The sequence below is a fragment of the Pan troglodytes genome, chromosome 9, assembly GCF_028858775.2.
Source record: "Pan troglodytes isolate AG18354 chromosome 9, NHGRI_mPanTro3-v2.0_pri, whole genome shotgun sequence".
NCBI classification, from domain to species: domain Eukaryota; kingdom Metazoa; phylum Chordata; class Mammalia; order Primates; family Hominidae; genus Pan; species Pan troglodytes.
This window is the reverse complement of record NC_072407.2, coordinates 69,274,020-69,292,935: the sequence shown is the minus strand read 5'-3', so window position 1 is coordinate 69,292,935 and position 18,916 is coordinate 69,274,020. Positions and strand designations below refer to the sequence as shown.

The 18,916-nt window shown below is 50.7% G+C and overlaps 1 protein-coding gene and 1 long non-coding RNA gene across 6 annotated transcripts in view; one reads left to right on the top strand and one right to left on the bottom strand.

Annotated features, from left to right (window-relative positions):
- Positions 1 to 1,032: 1,032 nt before the first annotated feature.
- LOC129136313 (uncharacterized) lies at positions 1,033 to 17,311 on the bottom strand. The gene is made up of 3 exons (XR_008537852.2): positions 17,070 to 17,311; positions 14,307 to 14,415; positions 1,033 to 1,224 (listed from the first exon to the last, which is right to left on the bottom strand). It is a non-coding gene; the product is annotated as an uncharacterized LOC129136313 (long non-coding RNA).
- Positions 10,194 to 18,916, top strand: part of PC (pyruvate carboxylase) — a 112,133-nt gene continuing 103,410 nt past the window's right edge. Inside the window, exons 1-4 of one of the 5 annotated variants that reach the window (XM_054661428.2) lie at positions 10,195 to 10,305; positions 10,631 to 10,887; positions 14,206 to 14,393; positions 16,174 to 16,212. The gene's annotated coding sequence lies outside the window, so the exon portion shown is untranslated. Of the gene's footprint in view, positions 10,306 to 10,630; positions 10,888 to 14,205; positions 14,394 to 16,173; positions 16,213 to 18,916 lie in introns of all 5 variants that reach the window. The other 4 variants (XM_016921319.3, XM_054661429.2, XM_016921318.4 and 1 more) reach the window with 4 other exon arrangements.

Sequence of the window (18,916 nt, the reverse complement as noted above, 5' to 3'; positions counted from 1 at the left end):
TACCACAGACACCGAGGATTCCAGGCCTCCTCCATTGCCTGAGTTTAAAGCCTTGCCCTTTCATGTACTGGCTCTGTGTCTTGGGTGAGTGGCTTAACCTCATGTGTCTATAATTTCTCAGCTATAACACAGGAATAATGCTTTATTTCATCAAATCTAAGAGGACATCTACGGAAAGGTGGCAGTATTTTATATACCATTAAGAAAGAATATCTGGGCTAGGCACGGTGGCTCACGTCTATAATCCCAGCACTTTGGGAGGCCAAGGCAGGAGGATTGCTTGAGCCCAGGAGTTTAAGACCAGCCTGCACAACATGACACCCTGCCTGTACAAAAAAATAGAAAAAAAAAATAGCTGGGCCTGGTGGCATGTGCCTGCAGTCCCAGCCACTTGGGAGGCTGAGGTGGGAGGATCGCTTGAGCCCAGCAGGTTGAGGCTGCAGTGAGCTGTGATTGAAGCCCCTGCACTCCAGCCTGGGCAACAGAGTGAGGCCCTGTCTCAGAAAAAAAAAGAAAATAAAGAAAGGAAGGAAGGAAGGAAGAGAGAGTACCCATTACCCACTCATTGGAAGGTGCAGGCCCGTTTTAGAGAGGTTAAAATGTGGAGGAAAAAAAGTGTGGCTTGAAATTAACAAAACACAGTAGTATCTATTTCCTGAAGTGAAGTAGGAAAGAGGTATTTCCTGTATCTATTCATGTACATGGCTGATGTCATTTAAAGTTCTGGTGAGGCTTAGACATACTGGAAGGCTGCAAGCTGGGGCAGGCTACCATGTTCCTTAGGAGTCAGCCAGTGAATGTGATCTACATCTACCTGCTGTGGGCAAGACCTTGTTTTGGTGAACAGAAGAGAATGAGAGACCACATCTGGTTTGAGGGAGGGGAGGATCTAGGCAGGCCTCTCGGAGAAGGTGATGTTGGAGCCCAGTCCCGAGAGCCCACTCGCCAGAACCTTGAGAATTAGACATTGGAAGTCTGACTGACCTTGGAGGGCAGCAGGGGTGGGGCGTGCCCTCTACCCTGGAGACTGACCTTTGTGAGTGCACTTCACCCTTGCATCCCTCTGGAACTTATCCTCATTTCCTCTTCTCTCCGTTGAAATGACAGAAGCATAGTCAGTGATGGGCCTGGAATCCAGCCCAGTTGAATCAGCCCAGCACATAAAGTCTTCAGCAAATGTGTGTTCTACCCTCCATGGGTGGGGCCTGAGTCTTCATGTACCCTCTAGGAGGATCAGACAAAATTATAAATCTAGCAGTTAGTAGTACCAGAGCCCAGGCTGGACGCAGTGGCTCATGTCTGTAATCCCAGCACTTTGGGAGGCCGAGGCAGGCAGAGCACTTGAGGCCAGGAGTTCAAGACCAGCCTGGCCAACATGGCGAAACCCTGTCTCTAAAAAAAATACAAAAATCAGCCATGCGGCTGGACGTAGTGGCTTATGCCTGTAAATCCCAGTATTTTGGGAGTGTGAGGTGGGTGGATCACCTGAGATCAGGAGTTCAAGACCAGCCTGGCCAACATGGTGAAACCCCAACTCTACTAATAATACAAAAATCAGTGGGTATGGGGCACACACCTGTAATCCCAGCTACTCGGGAGGCTGAAGCCCAGCAATTGCTTGAACCTGGGAGGTGGAGGTTGCAGTGAGCAGAGGTCGTGACACTGTACTCCAGCCTGGGCAACAGACTGAGACTCTGTCTAGAAAAAGTTTTTTAAATAAATAAAAAAATGAAAAAAATAATGCTCACCAGAAGTAAGATGACTGTGCAGATATACATTTATTTAATTTGAAATTGTTTGTGGGCCAAGTGCAGTGGCTCACACCTGTAATCCCAGCACTTTGGGAGGCCGAGGCAGGGGAGGATCACTTGAGGGCAGGAGTTTGAGACCAGCCTAGGCAACAAAGGGAGTCCCCATTTCTATAGAAATTTTAAAAATTGGCCAGGCATAGTGGCTCACGCCTGTAATCCCAGCACTTTGGGAGGTGGGCGGTGTGGGGGGCGAATCATGAGGTCAAGAGTTTGAGACCAGCCTGGCCGAGATGGTGAAACCCTGTCTCTACTAAAAATAAAAAATTAGCTGGGCATGGTGGCAGGTGCCTGTAATTCCAGCCACTTGGGAGGCTGAGGCAGAGAAGCATTTGAACCCAGGAGGCAGAGGTTGCAGTGAGCCGAGATCATGCCACTGCACTCTAGCCTGGGTGACAGAGCAAGACTCTGTTTCAAAAAAAAAAAAAAATAGTTCTTGGGTTTATCTTCTGTCCCTTATTCCCTCCTCACACCTCTACAAGAGTTGAGTTTAGCACATAGTAAATGTTTAATAGTCAGCGAATAGGAGTGCCCCAGAGACCAAGCAGAGTCCACAGAGTCCAGTGGACGCCATGTTTATGGGGGAGGGAAAAGTTAAAGAGATGATAACCTGGAACAGGTCAAATTGGGGGCATGGACCGAGAGGAGCAAATTCTGAGGAATTTCTGAGGCTCTGACAGTGTCCCTGGGCCGGGAAGGAAGATGAGGTGGTGGGAGGATATTGAGCCATTTCTGCAGCACTATGAAAAATGAGCTACTTTCCCAGACTCGTTTTGGGGGACAGACCTCAAAGCTCCCCATTTCAAAGCAGTGTGGTGATGGGCTAGAAATAATGCCCAGGGTGTTATGGGAGTCCTAGGAGGGCCCCTTACACCATGAGAGTGGCTTTGGAGAGCTTCATGAAGGAGACAATGGCTGGGTTAAGTCTTGAGAGAGAGAGAGAGAGATATGACAGGAAGAGAGTTTATCAGGTGAATCTATTGAGAAAAGGAATCCCATGCAAGGAAAACAGCCCAAGCACAGGCAGGAAGGCACGATGGGGATAGAGGAATGATGATACCTCATACCATTGGGGTGTAGGGAGGACAGCGTACCAGCAAGTTCAGACAGCATGGTGGCCAAGGACAGGGCAGTTAGGAACAAGAAGGCTGGAGACATCCAGATGGATGGGAGCTCCCAGACAAAGCTACAGATCCTGGCTGGGCACAGTGGCTCACGTCTGTAATCCCAGCACTTTGGGAGGCTGAGGCGGGTGGATCACCTGAGGTCAGGGGTTCAAGACCAGCCTGGCCAACATGGTGAAGCCCCGTCCCTACTAAAAATACAAAAATTAGCTGGGCGTGGTGGCACATGCCTGTAGTCCCAGCTACTTGGGAGGCTGAGGCAGGAGAATCGCTTGAACCCGGGAGGTGGAGATTGCGGGGAGCCAAGATTGCGCCACTGCACTCCAGCAGCCTGGCAAAAGAGTGAGACTCTGTCTCAAAAAAAAAAAAAAAAAAAAAAAAAAAATTAGCCGGATGTGGTGGCAGCTGCCTGTAATTCCAGCTACTCAGGAGGCTGAGGCAGGAGAATCACTTAAACCCAGGAGGCGGAGGTTGCAGTGAGCCGAGATCACACCATTGCACTGCAGCCTAGGTGACAGAGTGAAACCCTGTCTCAAACAAAACAAAACAAAACAAAAACCAACCAACAAACAAAAAAACAAAAAACAAAGCTACAGATCCCTCAAAACACAGCTGTTACTATGAGACTGGAAACAGCCCACCCCTCTGTGTTTAGAATCCAGAAGCCTGGCTTTACCCTGAGGATCTCATAAGGACAACCCAGATGTCTCCGATCCCCACTCCAGAGATGACAAAAGAAAGATTTCTCCCGCCAGCATGGACTGAGCAAGCAAGGCATTGGCCAGGAGTGTTTGTGGTGTGGAAACTGCAAGTGTGTGAGGTGGCCCTGTGCCCTTGCCTGTGGCCACTCAAGTACCATTTTTGGCTTGGAGGGAGCCTAAATTCCAATGTTTCCCCGCACTGTGTTCCCAGGCTCCTTTAACCCCATGGCTTCTCACCCCTAGAAACCGCCCTGTCTTTTCAGCCTCCTCCTACTTTGGCCGTTCAGTCTAGACAATTCCACTGGGCTCGTGGAACCCATCATGGGATCGCCACAAGGTGGTCAGACCCTCCAGCGGCCGAGGTGGACCAAGGGCCAGTGTCTCCCCTGTGTTCTCAGACTGCAGAAGTCTCTGTCAATTATGAGATCTGCCCTCTTCTGTCTCCGAGCCTCTGAACATGTCCCTAAGAAGCAAAGGGATGGGTTAGCTACTCCCAACGTGCCCCCCAGAGTTACTGGGGTAACAGTAAAGCCAGCCCTTTTACCTATCCACAGCCCAGCCTCTTAGCTGCAACTTCCTGTTTTTGTTTTGTTTTGTTTTGTCTGAAGACTGGATCTTGCTCTGTTGCCCAGGCTGGAGTGCAGTGCAGTGTCACAATCTCGGTTCATTGAAACCTCCACCTCCCAGGCTCAAGCGATCTTCTCACCTAGCCTCCCCAGTAGTTGGGACTATAGGCACACCCCACCACGCCTGGCTGACTTTTTTTTTTCAATTTTTTTTTTCAATTTTTTTTTTTTTTTTTTGTGAGACAGAGTCTCACTCTGTTACCCAGGCTGGAGTGCAGTGGTGTGATCCCGGCTCACTGCAACCTCCGCCTCCGGGGTTCAATGATTTTCCTGCCTCAGTCTCCCGAGTAGCTGGGATTATAGGCATGCGCCAGCCACCACGCCCGGCTAATTTTTTGTATTTTTAGTAGAGATGGGGTTTCACCATGTTGGCCAGGCTGGTCTCAAACTCCTAACCTCAAGTGATCCACCCACCTCAGCCTCCCAAAGTGCTGGGATTACAGGCATGAGCCACCGTGCCTGGCCTTTCTTTTTCAATTTTTAATAGAGATGAGGCCTCACATTCAGGAGATTGAGACCATCGTGCCTAACACGGTGAAACACCATCTCTACTAAAAATACAAGAAAATTAGCCGGGCGTGGTGGCAGTAGCCTGTAGTCTCAGCTACTCGAGAAGCTGAGGCAGGAGAATCGCATGAACCTGGGAGGTGGAGGTTGCAGTGAGCCGAGATCGTGCCACTGCACTCCAGCCTGGGTGACAGAGCGAGACTCCATCTCAAAAAAAAAAAAAAAAGAAAAGAAATGAGGCCTCACTATATTGCCCACGCTGGTCTCAAACTCCTGGGCTTAAGTGATCCACCCACCTTGGCCCCCGCAAAGTATGGAATTATAGGCATGCACCACCACACCCAGCTCCCACTCCTGTTTCAAAGCCCACTTGCCCAAGTCTCATGCCCCTAAAGCCTGTGGGAGATACCTCACCATGGCTGCATCCCTTTATCATGGTGCCAGGTCCATACCAGGGCTGATGCCCACAAGCTGGGGCAGAGGAAGAGGAAGAGCCTCCTCACCACTTTTAGCCTCCCAAAGTGCTAGCGTTATAGGCATGAGCCACTGCAGCCGGCCCAAGAATTTCCTTTTTTTTTTTGAGATGGAGTTTCACTCTTGTCATCTAGGCTGGAGTGCAATGGTGCGATCTTGGCTCACTGTAACCTCCGCCTCCCAGGTTCAAGTAATTCTCCTGCCTCAGCCTCCCAAGTAGCTAGGATTACAGGCATGCGCCACCACGCCCAGCTGATTTTGTATTTTTAGTAGAGACGAGGTTTCACCATGTTGGCCAGGCTGGTCTCAAACCCCTAACCTCAAGTGATCCACCTGCCTCAGCCCCACAAAGTGCTGGGATTACAGGTGTGAGCCACCATGCCCGGCCCAGCCCAAGAACGTTTTAGAGTGTTAGCTATTAAGAAATAATAAAGCAGGCCTACACTCCTAGCCTTAGGGCAGCCCCTCAGCTGCTCTGTAAGGGCCCCCTGAACATCATTTCCCTCCCAACAGAGTCCTGCGGCCTGTGTTCTCTGCACCAGAGCTTAACCTTGGCCAGCCTTCCATAGCACGTCTCAGCCCCTCTGTCTGGCTTCAGCTGCTGCTGCATCCTCCTAGGAGCTCAGCTAAGTTTCCCAAGCTCCCCAGATCTCAAGAATCAATTAAGTGCTTGCTAAAAGAAAAAAAAAAAAAAAAAAAGCATTGAAAAGATTACTAGGCCCCACCCCAAACTGACTGAATCATTATCCACAGGGGTGGGTGTGGGTCCAGGAATCTGGTTTTGTTTTTATTTTTATATTTATTTATTTATTTATTCTTTGAGACCGAGTTTCGCTCTTGTTGCCCAGGCTGGAGTGCAGTGGCGCGATCTCAGCTCACTGCAACCTCTGCCTCCCGGGTTCAAGTGATTCTCCTGCCTCAGCCTCCCGAGTAGCTGGGATTACAGGCATGTGCCACCACACCTGGCTAATTTTTGTATTTTTAATAGAGACGGGGTTTCACCATGTTGGCCAGGCTGGTCTCGAGCTCCTGACCTCAGGTGATCCACCTGCCTCAGCCTCTCAAAGTGCTGGGATTACAGGCGTGAGCCACTGTGCCCGGCCTTGGTTTTGTTTTTAAAGGGCCCTGGAAGAGTCTTACCATCCAGGAAGCCTAGATAGTATTTCTCTAGCCTCCCTGTGGGTCTTCATACTGACTCCATTAGAACCACTTGGAGAGCTTCTAAAACTAGCACTGCAGTGCAGGGGGTCTTGTTTCTGAAACACCAGGGCCTCCATCTAGGTCCTGCTGCTTTCTCCACAGAAAGCTAATCACTGAGACAATTATTGCCAAGGAAGAAGGCTTTAACTGAGTGCTACAGCCTAGGAGATAGAAGATCAGTCTCAAATCCATCTCCCTGAGTGACTAAAATTAAGAGTTAACACAGAGGGAAGAAATGTAAAAATGTGTAAAAAAACAAGAACTAGGGGCCAGGCATGATGGCTCACGCCTGTAATCCCAGCACTTTGGGAGGCCGAGGCAGGTGGGTCACGAGGTCAGGAGTTCGAGACCAGCCTGACTAACATGGTCTACTAAAAATACAAAAATTAGCCAGGTGTAGTGGTGGGCACCTGTAATTCCAGCTACTTGGGAGGCTGAGGCAGGAGAACTGCTTGAACCTGGGAGGTAGAGGTTGCAGTGAGCCGAGATCACGTCATTGCACTCCAGCCTGGGCGACACAGCAAGACTCCGTCTCAGAAAAAAAAAAAAGAAAAGAAAACAGGAACTAGGGAGAAGTAAGGAAGCAAGCAGGGTGAAAGTGGGTTCTGGCATCTTGTTGTCTGGATGCCTTGATCTGGTGAGTTTCAGTTCTCTGATACTTTTTTTTGAGAGGCCTGAGTGTCCTTTCCTGAGGAAGGAACTCAGATAAAACAAATGTAAGTTTCAAGCTTTAAGACCAAAAGGGTCCATTTCTATGTTTATTAAAAAAAAAAAGTCTATGGGACTATTGGGTCAGTTTCAGTCTCATTCCCTAGAGATGGATTGAAGAGGCAAAGGTGACTCAGGTATTCTGCTGATGATTCTAAGACCTCTGAGTTGGTGGTTAATATGCATAAGAGCAATGGGATGGGGCTCAGGAATCTGTGTTTCCCACCTTGTCCCCAGGAGATTCTGTTGCTAGTGGCACAGAAGCCTACGCTGAGAAGTGCTTTTTCTTTTTCTTTCTTTTCTTTTTTTTTGCGACAGAGTTTTTCACTCTTGTTGCCCAGGCTGGAGTGCAATGTACAATCTTGGCTCACTGCAATCTCCGGCTCCCGGGTTCAAGCAATTCTCTTGCCACAGCCTCCCTAGTAGCTGGGATTACAGGCATGCACCACCACGTCTGGCTAATTTTGTATTTTTAGTAGAGACAGGGTTTCGCCATGTTGGCCAAGCTGGTCTCAAACACCTAGCCTCAAGTGATCCACCCACCTCGGCCTCCCATAGTGCTGGGATTATAGGTGTGAGCCACTGCACCTGGCCAATTTTTATTTTTTGAGATGGAGGTTTGCTCTGTTGCCCAGGCTGGAGTGCAATGGCGCAATCTCAGCTCACTGCAACCAATTTTCCTGTCTCAGCCTCCCGAGTAGCTGGGATTACAGGTGCCCACCACCATACCCAGTTAATTTTTGTATTTTTAATAGAGAGGGGGTTTCACCATGTTTATCAGGCTGGTCCTGAACTCCTGACTTCAGATGATCCACCCACCTCAGCCTCCCAAAGTGCTGGGATTACAGGCGTGAGCCACCGTGCCCAGCCCATTTTTTAATTTTTTTTTTTTTTTTTTTTTTTTGAGATGGAGTCTCACTCTGTCACCCAGGCTGGAGTGCAGTGGCATGATCTCGGCTCACTGCAACCTCCGCCTCCCGGGTTCAAGCGATTATCTTGCCTCAGCCTCCCCAGTAGCTGGGACTACAGGTGACTGCCACCACACCTGGCTAATTTTTGTACTTTTTAAGTAGAGACGAGGTTTCACCATATTGGCCAGGCTGGTCTTGAACTCCTGACCTTGTGATCTGCTGCCTCGGCCTCCCAAAGTGCTGGGATTACAAGTGTGAGCCACGGAGCCCGGCCCCATTTTTTAATTTTTAAAAGACAGAGATGAGGTCTTAGTGTGTTGCCAACGCTGGTCTCAAATTCCTGGGCTCAAGTATTCCTCCCTACTCAGCCTCCCAAAGGTGAACTGGGATCTTAATCCTTGTTCCGTTACTAAAATAGCTGTGTCGGATCCAACCCAAGGTTGGAGTTCTTCAGGACGGGTAGAAGGAATGACAGGGAAGTTGGAGTGAGAAACTACTTATACAAGAAGTCTGAGAGAAGAGTCAGATCTCTCCAGGCTCAATAAACAATTTCTAGTTAGCAAGATGTTCTCATAGTCTTTGATTATCCTTTTTGGAAGCAGGTTATTTTTTCTCTTTGCCCTTATTACCATCTGATGTACTATATATTAATCTGTCTGCTCTCCTTTGAAGGCAGGATTTTGGTTTGTTTGGTCACTCCCTTATCCCCTGGTTGGCACAGACCCCAGTTTACGAAGCGGTGAATGAAAGTAAAAATCTCGGGACCCCCCCCCCCCCCAGCGCCCCAATTCATGCGAAAGTGAAGATTAAGCCTTGAAGCTGAGTCACTGCAACACCCTCTTCCAAAAGAATAGCTGTTACTAGCATTAGGCATCAGCCAGATCCACACGGAAAGGTAAAAACCTCAGGCATTTGGGAAGGGCTGCCCCCACAGATCATTCACAAGTAAATTCTTGCTGGCCTCCCATAAACAAGGACAGGTCAATTGTAGCTTCAGGTCTACAATCTAAGTCTAGCTCCTAAAAATTCCACAATAAGAATGTCATTACAAGCTTATTTTCCCAGGTGCAGAACAAAGTCAAAACTACCTACTCAGAGACATCTGCATAACTGACTCTTCCTTTACTCTCTTTTTCTCTTCAGACATTCATCTCATCTTACGTAGATTTACCGGGCATTAGCTAAAGTCCCATAGGAATGTAACTATTGTCCTAATCGCCTACTTGCCCTTCTTCCTACATGCCTTCCCCTCATTCCCCCTTTAAGGAAATGCATAAATACTAAACCTCCCGAAAACCTCTTCGGAAAAACAACCACGGATGTGTATGTGGTTCGTGTTTTTCCCGAGCACGCCCTCAAACTGGATTAATAAGCCTCGATGACAGAGACTTATGCCTCAGTCACTTGTTCCACATGTCAAAGCTTTCCTCTTTGACAAGTGTCTTGGGTCTTGTCAAGTGTCTTGTGTCTCAAACAAGCCTTCCAAACCCCCTAGGTCCTGAGCAGCTTCGCTCTGCAGATGACAAAACCGAGACTCAGAGGTTAAGTTGCTTGCCCAAGGTCACACAGACGTACTGTAGACCCCCATCATTATCTACGCAGCTGTTAAAGGACATAGTCATGTAACCCGTGTGGCACAAGCACCTTCTCCTTCCTCCTGCCCTTCGCTAACGTTAGCTTTTCCTGCGACCTCTTCTCCGCTAGCCAGCGCGTATCTGCGTCTAGCCGGGATGCCTGAGCCCCAGTGCGATCTGTTGTGCTTGCAGCTTCGGGAGACACGTGCTACTCGGGTGAATGAATCGAACGTCCCCACCCCCGCCGACAGCCAATAACTGCGAGCCACAGCCCGGCCACTTCCGCCTATTGCGGGCGTCGGCTAGGGTCCGGCGGCCCACGTGAGGCTCCGGAGACAAGGGAGTAGGCGGTGGTGCGCCAGGGGCGGGCTCTCCCAGCCTCGCCACTAATCCAGGCGCTCGCCGGGGACGGGAGGGGCGGGGCTGACGTGGAGCGCCAAGGCTTAAACGTGACGGACAGGCGGGCACAGGGAGGAGTCCAGAGCCTAGGGGCGAGGAGTGACGGAGAACACTGCCCAATAACGGGAGGGGTTGGGCTGTCTGGGCCAATAGGAAGTCCGTAAGGCGGGGCCGGGACTGCAGCAAGTTCGGTTGCACGGAGACCGCAGCTGTTCTCTGTCAGTGGAGGCAGCAGCGGTAGAGGCGGCGGCGAGGACTGGCGACGGCGAGGAGGTGAGTGTCCGCCGCGCTCCGCACGGTCCTCTTCCCGCGGCGGGTCGGAGCGGGTGGACGTGCGCCGGCACCGCTGCGAGGGACGCTTATGTAAGGGTCGCGCGCGCAAAGGCGGCGCGGGCTCCGCGAGTGACGGCTGGAGGAGACAGCGACGGGCTGTGCGCGGTGCGCGACGCGACGCGGCGGACGGCGCCCCTCCCCCTCGCGCGGGGGCTCGGCCGGCTCGACCCGCCCCCGGACCCGCCCCCGGCTGCAGCCCCCGAGCGCCCCTCCGCAGCGTCCGCCCGCGGGCTGCCTCATTCTTGCTCTCGGGCCCATTTTGCAGATGGAGAAACTGACTAAAGCGCCTCGCGCGAGGTCCCTGAGGGTTCGAACCCAAGTCTGTCAGGATCGGGAGCCCAGGTTGTCCCCATCGTACTGGATGTGGCTCAGCTCTGCAGGAAGCCGCGGCGTGTAAGGCGAGGGCTTTCCTTGTTCCTTGCGCTCGCACTTCGCCTCCCGTAGGATCCTCTACTTTGTTTCAGACGGGGAAGCTGCAGGCGCCCAGACGCAGTGATTCGCCCAAGGCCGCTCATTCAGGAGGTGGGGCTGGGCTCAGCCCCTTATTTCTCCAGCTTTTAGTAGTTTACAAAGCGCGCCAGAGTCGGAAGCCAAGTCCCTAGGTCCCTGGCAACTTTGAGATTCTTTTGTTTTCTTTTCTTTTTTAGACAGGGTCTTGCTGTCACCACCCAGGCTGGAGTGCAGTGGCGCGATCTCGGCTTACTGCAGTCTCGACCTCCCGGGCTCAAGCGACCCTCCTGCCACAGTCCCCCAGTGCTGGGACTACAGGCGGGCGCCACCACGCCTAGCTAATTTTTGTATTTTTTGGTAGAGACGAGGTTCCGTCATGTTGCCCAGGCTGGTCTCGAACTCCTACGCTCAAGCGAGCGGCCTGCCCTGGCTTCCCAAAGTGCTGAGATTACAGGCGTGCCTGGCCTGAAATTCTAAAAAATCAGATTGTGTCTTTATTTTTGTGAGAAGAGGTAGGCCTGGGCTCCTTACCCGTTCTCCAGCTGAGAAAACAGGCTCAGAGAAGTACCAACACTTGCTGATGACAACCAGAACCTCCAGAGTGCCTGCCATCTGCCTCCCTATTGCTCCCGTACCCACTGCCACCATCAGCCCTGGCTGGCCTCCCCCAAGGCACCCTTTCCCTGTATGTGATGCAAACACTTGTGCTGGGGGTGGATGTGCTCAGCATTTCTCTCACTTGCAGCTACAGCTTCCTGCCTGCAGGCTCTCCTTAACTGTTGAACTCTTAATCACATTCTTTTGCACACCTACAGTGTTCCTATCCCTACACTGGGCCGAGAGACAGCGTGGGCGATGAGGTCAATCCTCGTCCTGCAACTGCTGACAAACCGATTGGGGGAGAGAAAAAATAAACAAAACCTAAGCAGCAAGGCAGCCTGCTGCAGATGTTTGTAGAGAGCCTAGTGGGCGAGGTATTGGCCCTAGGAGGACATGGAAGAGGAAGTTCAGTAGAGGCCAGTAAATCACAGCAAACCACACTCTAAAGCGAGAGAGAGGAGAAATGGCCTGGAAGGGGATGGGCTTGGGAAGGCTTCGTGGAGGAGGTGAGTTGTGGACCTCTTTTTGATGCCGCTGCAGTGGAGAAACAGTGATTGGATTTCAGCAGCTGGAAAGTTTTATCCTGGAGAGGTTTTGTTAAAGAGGTTTTTTTGTTTTTGTTTTTGTTTTTTGAGATGGAGTTTCGCTCTTGTCGCCCAGGCTGGAGTGCAGCGGTGTGATCTCAGCTCACCACAACCTCCGCCTCCCGAGTTCAAGCGATTCTCCTGCCTCAGCATCCTGAGTAGCTGGGATTACAGGCGCATGCCACCACACCTGGCTAATTTTTGTATTTTTAGTAGAGATGGGGTTTCACCATGTTGGCCAGGCTGGTCTTGAACTCCTGACCTCAGGTGATCCGCCCGCCTCGACCTCCCAAAGTGCTGGGATTATAGGCATGAGCCATCATGCCTGGCCAGTTACAGAGGTTTCAAGCAATTAGAACTGGAAGAGGAAGGCTGAGGAAGGTGGAAGGAGAATGTGGGGGAAACAGCTTCACTGTTGGGTGTAAGAAACTTGATTGGTCACTGGAAGAGGCCTCTACAGGAGATGTAACCAGGTGAGGGCACTAGGATTTGCTAAGGTGCAGGTAAGTCAGTGACTGGAAACCAAACTGAGGAAGCAAGATTAGATGCAAAGGTAGACGGGGCTGGGCGCGGTGCTCATGCCTGTAATCCCAGCACTTTGGGAGGCCGAGGTGGGTGGATCACCTGAGGTCAGGAGTTCGAGACCAGCCTGGCCAACATGGTGAAACCCCTTCTCTGCTAAAAATACAAAAACTAGCCAGGCCTGGTGGCGGGCACCTGTAATCCCAGCTACTCAGGAGGCTGAGGCAGGAGAATTGCTTGAACCTGGGAGTTGAAGGTTGCAGTAAGCTGAGATCACGCCCCTGCACTCCAGCCTGGGCGACAGCGTGAGACTCCCTGTCAAAAAAAAAAAAGAAAAAAAAAAAAAGCCCAAAAGGCAGACAGGGCTCTGAGGGCCCAGCTGCAGGCCTGAGCTGCAGATTGTGTCCCATGGTGTTCTGGTAAGCTCCCTGAAAGCAGCCGTCATTTGTTTACTAATGGCTCCTTCACCCTGCCGTGCCCTGCTCTTAGGGAAGGGGCTTTGTTCACTACAGTTGCTCAGTATCTGCTTTTTGAATTAATTAGGCTGTCATCCGAAGTTTCCTCAGTTTACCCCAATGTACCCTCATGTGTCATAACGCCTTCTGTCTTTCTACTGAAGCCCGCTGCAGCCTGGCTGACTCGGTTCCCTGTGCCAGTCCTCACCTCCAAGATCTCCCCTAGAAGGTTGTCCCTGGTAGCCCACAGTAGGTACCCCAGGCCCTTTTCCCTTTTTTGTCCTGCTCCTTGCTTTCACCCGGTCTCACTTCCAGTGCCCCAGGCACTGTGATAGGTACCTGTCCTCCCACCACCACTCATGGGGGCTCTGGGACCAGTGGCAGGGCAGGACCTCAGATTCACTACTCTTATCCCAAGCCACAGTTCCCTGTGTCCCTCTTCCCTCTGTCCTCTCAGTACCTAATAGTGCCAGGAACAAGTAGGTGCCTAATGAGTGTTTTGGGTGAATTAGTTGAAAAGGGGTCAAACTGGGAACCAGTGAGGAGAGAGGGGTGCAAGATGGAGAATATGGAAAGGAGTTACTTTTGGAGGTGGCAGGGATGGCCAGCACCATGGTCAGTATGGCAGTAAATCTGGCAGTCCACATTTCTCACTGGCACCTTCTGCATGGGCTGGAGGCCTCGTTCAGGTCAACATTTTCTGTGTTGTTTTTTTTTTTTCTGGAGACGGAGTCTTGTTTTGTTGCCCAGGCTGCAGTACAGTGGCACCATCTTGGCTCACTGCAGCCTCTGCCTCCCGGATTCAAGTGATTCTCCTGCCTCAGCCTCCTGAGTAGCTGGGATTACAGGCACCACCCCTTTGCCTGGCTAATTTTTGTATCTTTAGTAGAGATGGGGTTTCACTGTGTTGGGCAGGCTGGTCTCGAACTCCTGACTTCAGGTGATCACCTGCCTTGGCCTCCCAAAGTGCTGGGATTACAGGCATGAGCCACTGCACCCGGCCTCTGGTCAACATTTTCATTGAGGATGAGCATGGCCTTCTCTTTGGCTGCCTCCCAATATCGTCCTGCCCCCATCTGAATGGGCCCCGTTTCTTGTATCCTGAAAGTTCCTGCTTTGGGGCAGGTTTCTCACCCAGAGGCCTCCTTCACAGCAGCAGGGCATTTTGCCTGCTCACTCTGAAACCTCACCTGGGCCTGACTGACCGTGCCTTCCTCTCTTTCTCTTAGCTGCCTTCTAGTCTCACCTGTGGACACTTTGCCAAAGGAGTCGGGCCTGACGGTGGAAGATGGGAAATGGCCAAAAGAATAAACCATTTCCTCTTACTTACCGAATGAAAAGCTTGCCTCATCTTGGCGTTCAAGACTCTCTAATATGATTCCACCTGTTGGGCTCTTTCTTCCATTTGCCTCCGCAGGTACCCTCTTCTGTGTCAGCCCCTATAGTGAGATTAGTCACTGTTACCCCAAACTCGCTTCTCACGGTCCCCCCTCTGCTCTTGTTCTTGTTGACTTTGTTTTCTGCAGGGCCTTGCTTCTTATCTTGTCCTGTCAAAATTAAATTATTCTTCGAGACACAGGACTTTATTAAGGCTTGCCAAATCTATTCAGTTGGACTGGGCTCTCTTTTCATAACGATGATGATAAGTAATGATTTATTGTTATTAATAATAAAAGTCAACTACTGTGTGGTGGTGATGGCCTTGCTAAGCCCCTTACATACACATAATGTGATTCTCACAACAATCCTATTACGAAGGTCCTATTAGATCCATCTCTTACAAATGACGGACTCTCATAGGTGAGACTCAGAGAGGTGAAATAACGCCCAGAGTAACACAGCCAGGCAGGCTAGGCGGCTCACTGCTGGAGTCCCTCTCACATGCCATCCCATTTTTGCTTCTTTTAACCAGCCCCTAACAACTTGCTTTTTGGCACTTTGTGGGCAGGGCCTGAGTGTACATACAGTTCCTTGTGCAAGGCATGGGCTCAATAAATATTTTATTGACTTGAGTGCCCCAGACATTGAATTTCAGCCTTGACGTTATCTGCCAAGGCAGCTGGTTTTCTCTGAACAGGGATTTGAGCTTGCTGGCCTGTTTTTCCATTTTGCTGTTCATTGACTAGTGGCTAGGGTAGGTGTGGCTTTTTCGGAAATAAGCAGTCGATAAAACTCCGAAAAGTGATTACACAATACCAACTGTGGGCTCCCATGGGCATAAACACGAGGTGGGCTCTTACTTATGGCAGGGAGGGGTCTCTGCAGGAAAGGATTTGAGGAAATAGCCAGGAAATAGAGGACACATCTCAGGTCACGTAAGACAGCTCCTTATTAGTGTCAAGTTGTGGAGTGAGAGAAGAACCAGACTCCCAGTATTCAGAGGGAGCTCCTGAAGGATTAGAGACAGCTCTGCGGAGATGCAGAGAAAGCGGGCCTGAGGCTGGACGGAGTGGGCAGGAAGAGAAAGCACTTCAGATAAAACGAACTGTTTCTAGAACTTCTTGTTCATGTGTAGTGGGTGGCAGAAAAGGGTTTTACTTAAGCGCTTCCCACCTAGCCTGTCGGTTAACGTCCCAGTGTGTCCTCTGTGCCAGGCATGGTGCCACTGCTGTGCGTGTGCTGCCTCATTGGGTATTCCGTAGTACGCTGTGAGATGGGCATTGTTATTATTCCCATTTTACAGATGAGGAAACAGACTTTGAGTGATTACAGAGCGGCTGTCAGAGTAACAAGAGGTGCAGTCCAGGCAGTGGGACAGCACAGCTGGCGCTTCCAGCCCTGTACCCTCCTGGTGCCCTCAGTGGAAGCAAAGAAACAGTTCTTGGCTGGGTGCGGTGGCTCACACCTGTAATCCCAGCACTTTGGGAGGCCGAGGTGGGTGGATCACCTGAGGTCGGGAGTTCGAGACCAGCCTGACCAACATGGAGAAACCCCCATCTCTACTAAAAATACAAAATTAGCTGGGCGTGGTGGCACATGCCTGTAATCCCAACTACCTCAGGAGGCTGAGGCAGGAGAATCGCTTGAATCCGGGAAGCGGAGGTTGCAGTGAGCCGAGATTGCGCCATTGCACTCCAGCCCGGGTAACAAGAGTGAAAAAGTTCTCTGGGTTCTAAAATCGGTGTTCTTGCCACTCCTGTTTTCTCTGGGAAGTTCCTGGAGCAATGAGGGTAATGCTGTTTTTTCTTTTGCTTTAGATAGTGTCTGCCTTCTGGAGAGCTGACCAAACACTAAGGGTAAGTCCTGTGCCTGAATCCAGGCTGGCGGGATGCATGGGGGTCTTCACCAGGAGCAGCTGTGGATGCCAGCAGTTTGGCATGTCAGGTCTTAAGCTCAATCAATAAAAAAAGGCTGCGCTCTGATTTGTGGATAATATCTGTTTAAGCAGTCTTGTCTGTTTCCAGTTGCTCCTGATTTTTACAGGAAAGTGACATCTGGCTCCCTGCTGGCCCCATTTGGCAGCTGGCCAGCCTCAGCAGAAGGCCCTGGTTCTGGAAGGGTATGGTCAGCTTGGGAAGCTGGGCAGGAAGAATCCCTGGGGCTGGGCCGCCTCTGAGAAGACCCCTTGAGTCAGCATGGAGAGCAGGCAGCTGTGGTGTGAGGTGGTTCTGCCAGCTGGTTGTAAAGTCACTTGACACGGGTTTCCAGAGGGTGACGCTCAACCTTTGCCAGTCACGGTAACAACGGGGAAAAAGGGACCTGCCCTTCTTCCCCTGCACATTTTACAGGCATGTGCCACCACACCTGGCTAAGTTTTTTTTTTTTTCTTTTTTTTTTTTGAGACGGAGTCTCGCTCTGTTGCCAGGCTGGAGTGCAGTGGCGCAAGCTCGGCTTACTGCAACCTCTGCCTCCTGGGTTCAAGCAATTCTCCTGCCTCAGCCTCCCGAGTAGCTGGGACTACAGGTGTGTGCTGCCATGCCCAGCTAATTTTTGTATTTTTAGTAGAGACGGGGTTTTACCATGTTGACCAGGATGGTCTCAATCTCTTGATCTTGTGATCCGCCCACCTCAGCCCCTCAAAGTGCTGGGATTACAGGCATGAACCACTGTGCCCGGCCTAATTTTTGTATTTTTAGTAGAGATGGGATTTTACCATGTTGATCAGGCTGGTCTCGAATTCCTGACCTCAGGTGATCCGCCCTCCTCGGCCTCCCCAGGTGCTGGGATTACAGGTGTGAGCCAGCGCGTCTGGCCTCTACTGCTTTTACAGTTCCCCCAACATGGATTTCCATGGTGGCAGGTGCCTGGGAGATTCAGTGGCCTCCCCTCAGCCTAAATTCCACAGCCCTCCCGCCGGTCCCCTGCTAGTCCAGTCCCCTCTCCCCCTGCTGGTCTGCAGGAGCAGCCGAGCCAGAGAACCAGGTGCTCTCCCAGCATTTGTGACAACAATAATGCTCTTCCCTTCAGGCCCGCTGTGGCCTTGGGGACTTTGTGGCTCAGGGACAACTTTCTCCAGAGCTCATATCCAGTGCTGAGTGGGGATTCCTTGGTATAGGAGTTTTTCTCGGTTTTCCACCCATTATGTGGCGGTTTTCCTCTGACGACCCTTCATGACGCAGGAGCTGGTTTCCTGTGTGAGATTTCCCGCAGTCCTCCCTTGGAGCTAGGTCTTGGGCTAGCAGGTGCCGTCTGCATGCTACCATTGAGTAAGGGCAATGGGCTCATGGTGGGAATGCCGTAACGTGGAAGAACTCCACCCTCCACGAGTTTCACCCCCTTGTTCTCTCTCTGCTTGCTCTGTCCTCTTATTCTTGGCTGCTAGAGTTGGATGTTATTTCTCTTACTTGCATCCCTACAATGAGAGGTGGGCATGTTGGGGAAGGTTCCCCCCAAACCACTTGTCTTACGGAACTGAAAAAACTGAAGCCTAGAGAAGGCTGCTTAGCAGAATCCAAGATGCTGATCCCATTGTTTATTCTTCTTTTAAGATTGCCATATTTTATTGATGTCTTCCCTTAGATTCATCAATAGAGAGGGAAAATCAGTCACCAAGAAGGGACCTCTTCTTCCAGGTTATGTAATTTGTCAAAGCTTGTTTGGCTCCTCAGTTCCCAAGGCACTGCTGACTTGAGCTTTGCCTAGGGACTAAGGCTCTGTAGTCTAAGCTTGTCACCCTCCCTTCCTCTTCAGCTTTCTCCTGGGGGGACATGGATGTGGCCCTTTGTTGTGTTGTTAAGTGTTATGCCTGAAGGCGTTACCCCAGGTACTCCCAGCACTACCTCGGGTTTCCTACTCTTGTGTTACCTCCTTGTCCTGATTTGCCTCAAGGCCAGAGAAAGAGGTGGGGCCGGGAGGGCACGGGACAGCTGGGAGTACATTTCCACTGCCTGTGTGTGGAAGGGCCTGACTGCTTCTGTGGCAGCTCCTTTCCTGACGACATCCACCATGACATCACAACGAGGCTTTGGGAAAATTCCACGACCTGGCCATGCTGAGTCATACTTAGTCTCTGGGGATGTGTGTCACCTTTCTCTTGTCTGTCACTGAGCGCTGCAGTTACTATGAAGTGACACATGCTGCCCATTTATTACGTTTGCACATCACTTTATGCTGCTGTGGAGCCTCTTCTCATGTACATGCTGTGTATCAATGTGAAATGTATTAATATTAAATCATTAATAATAAGTATATTATTTATTCTGGAAAATATTTGTCTCTTGCAATGGGTGAGGAACCAGAGGTTCAGAGAGACTAGAGACTAAGCGACTTGGTGAGTTTCGGGTGACTGGTGCGTGGCATGTCTGAGGGAGGTTTGGATGCCACACCCACTCCTACCCCTGGATTTTTGTGTAATGCAAAGATTATTCAGAAATTACTTTGGTCGAAAACAATTGATTTTCAATTTGTTAAAATTATGAATTCAGAAACCTAGTTATTTTAAGGGCCAGTCTTTTAAGTTTAGCTTATAAGTGTAGCCTATAAATCTTTCTGATCTATTTA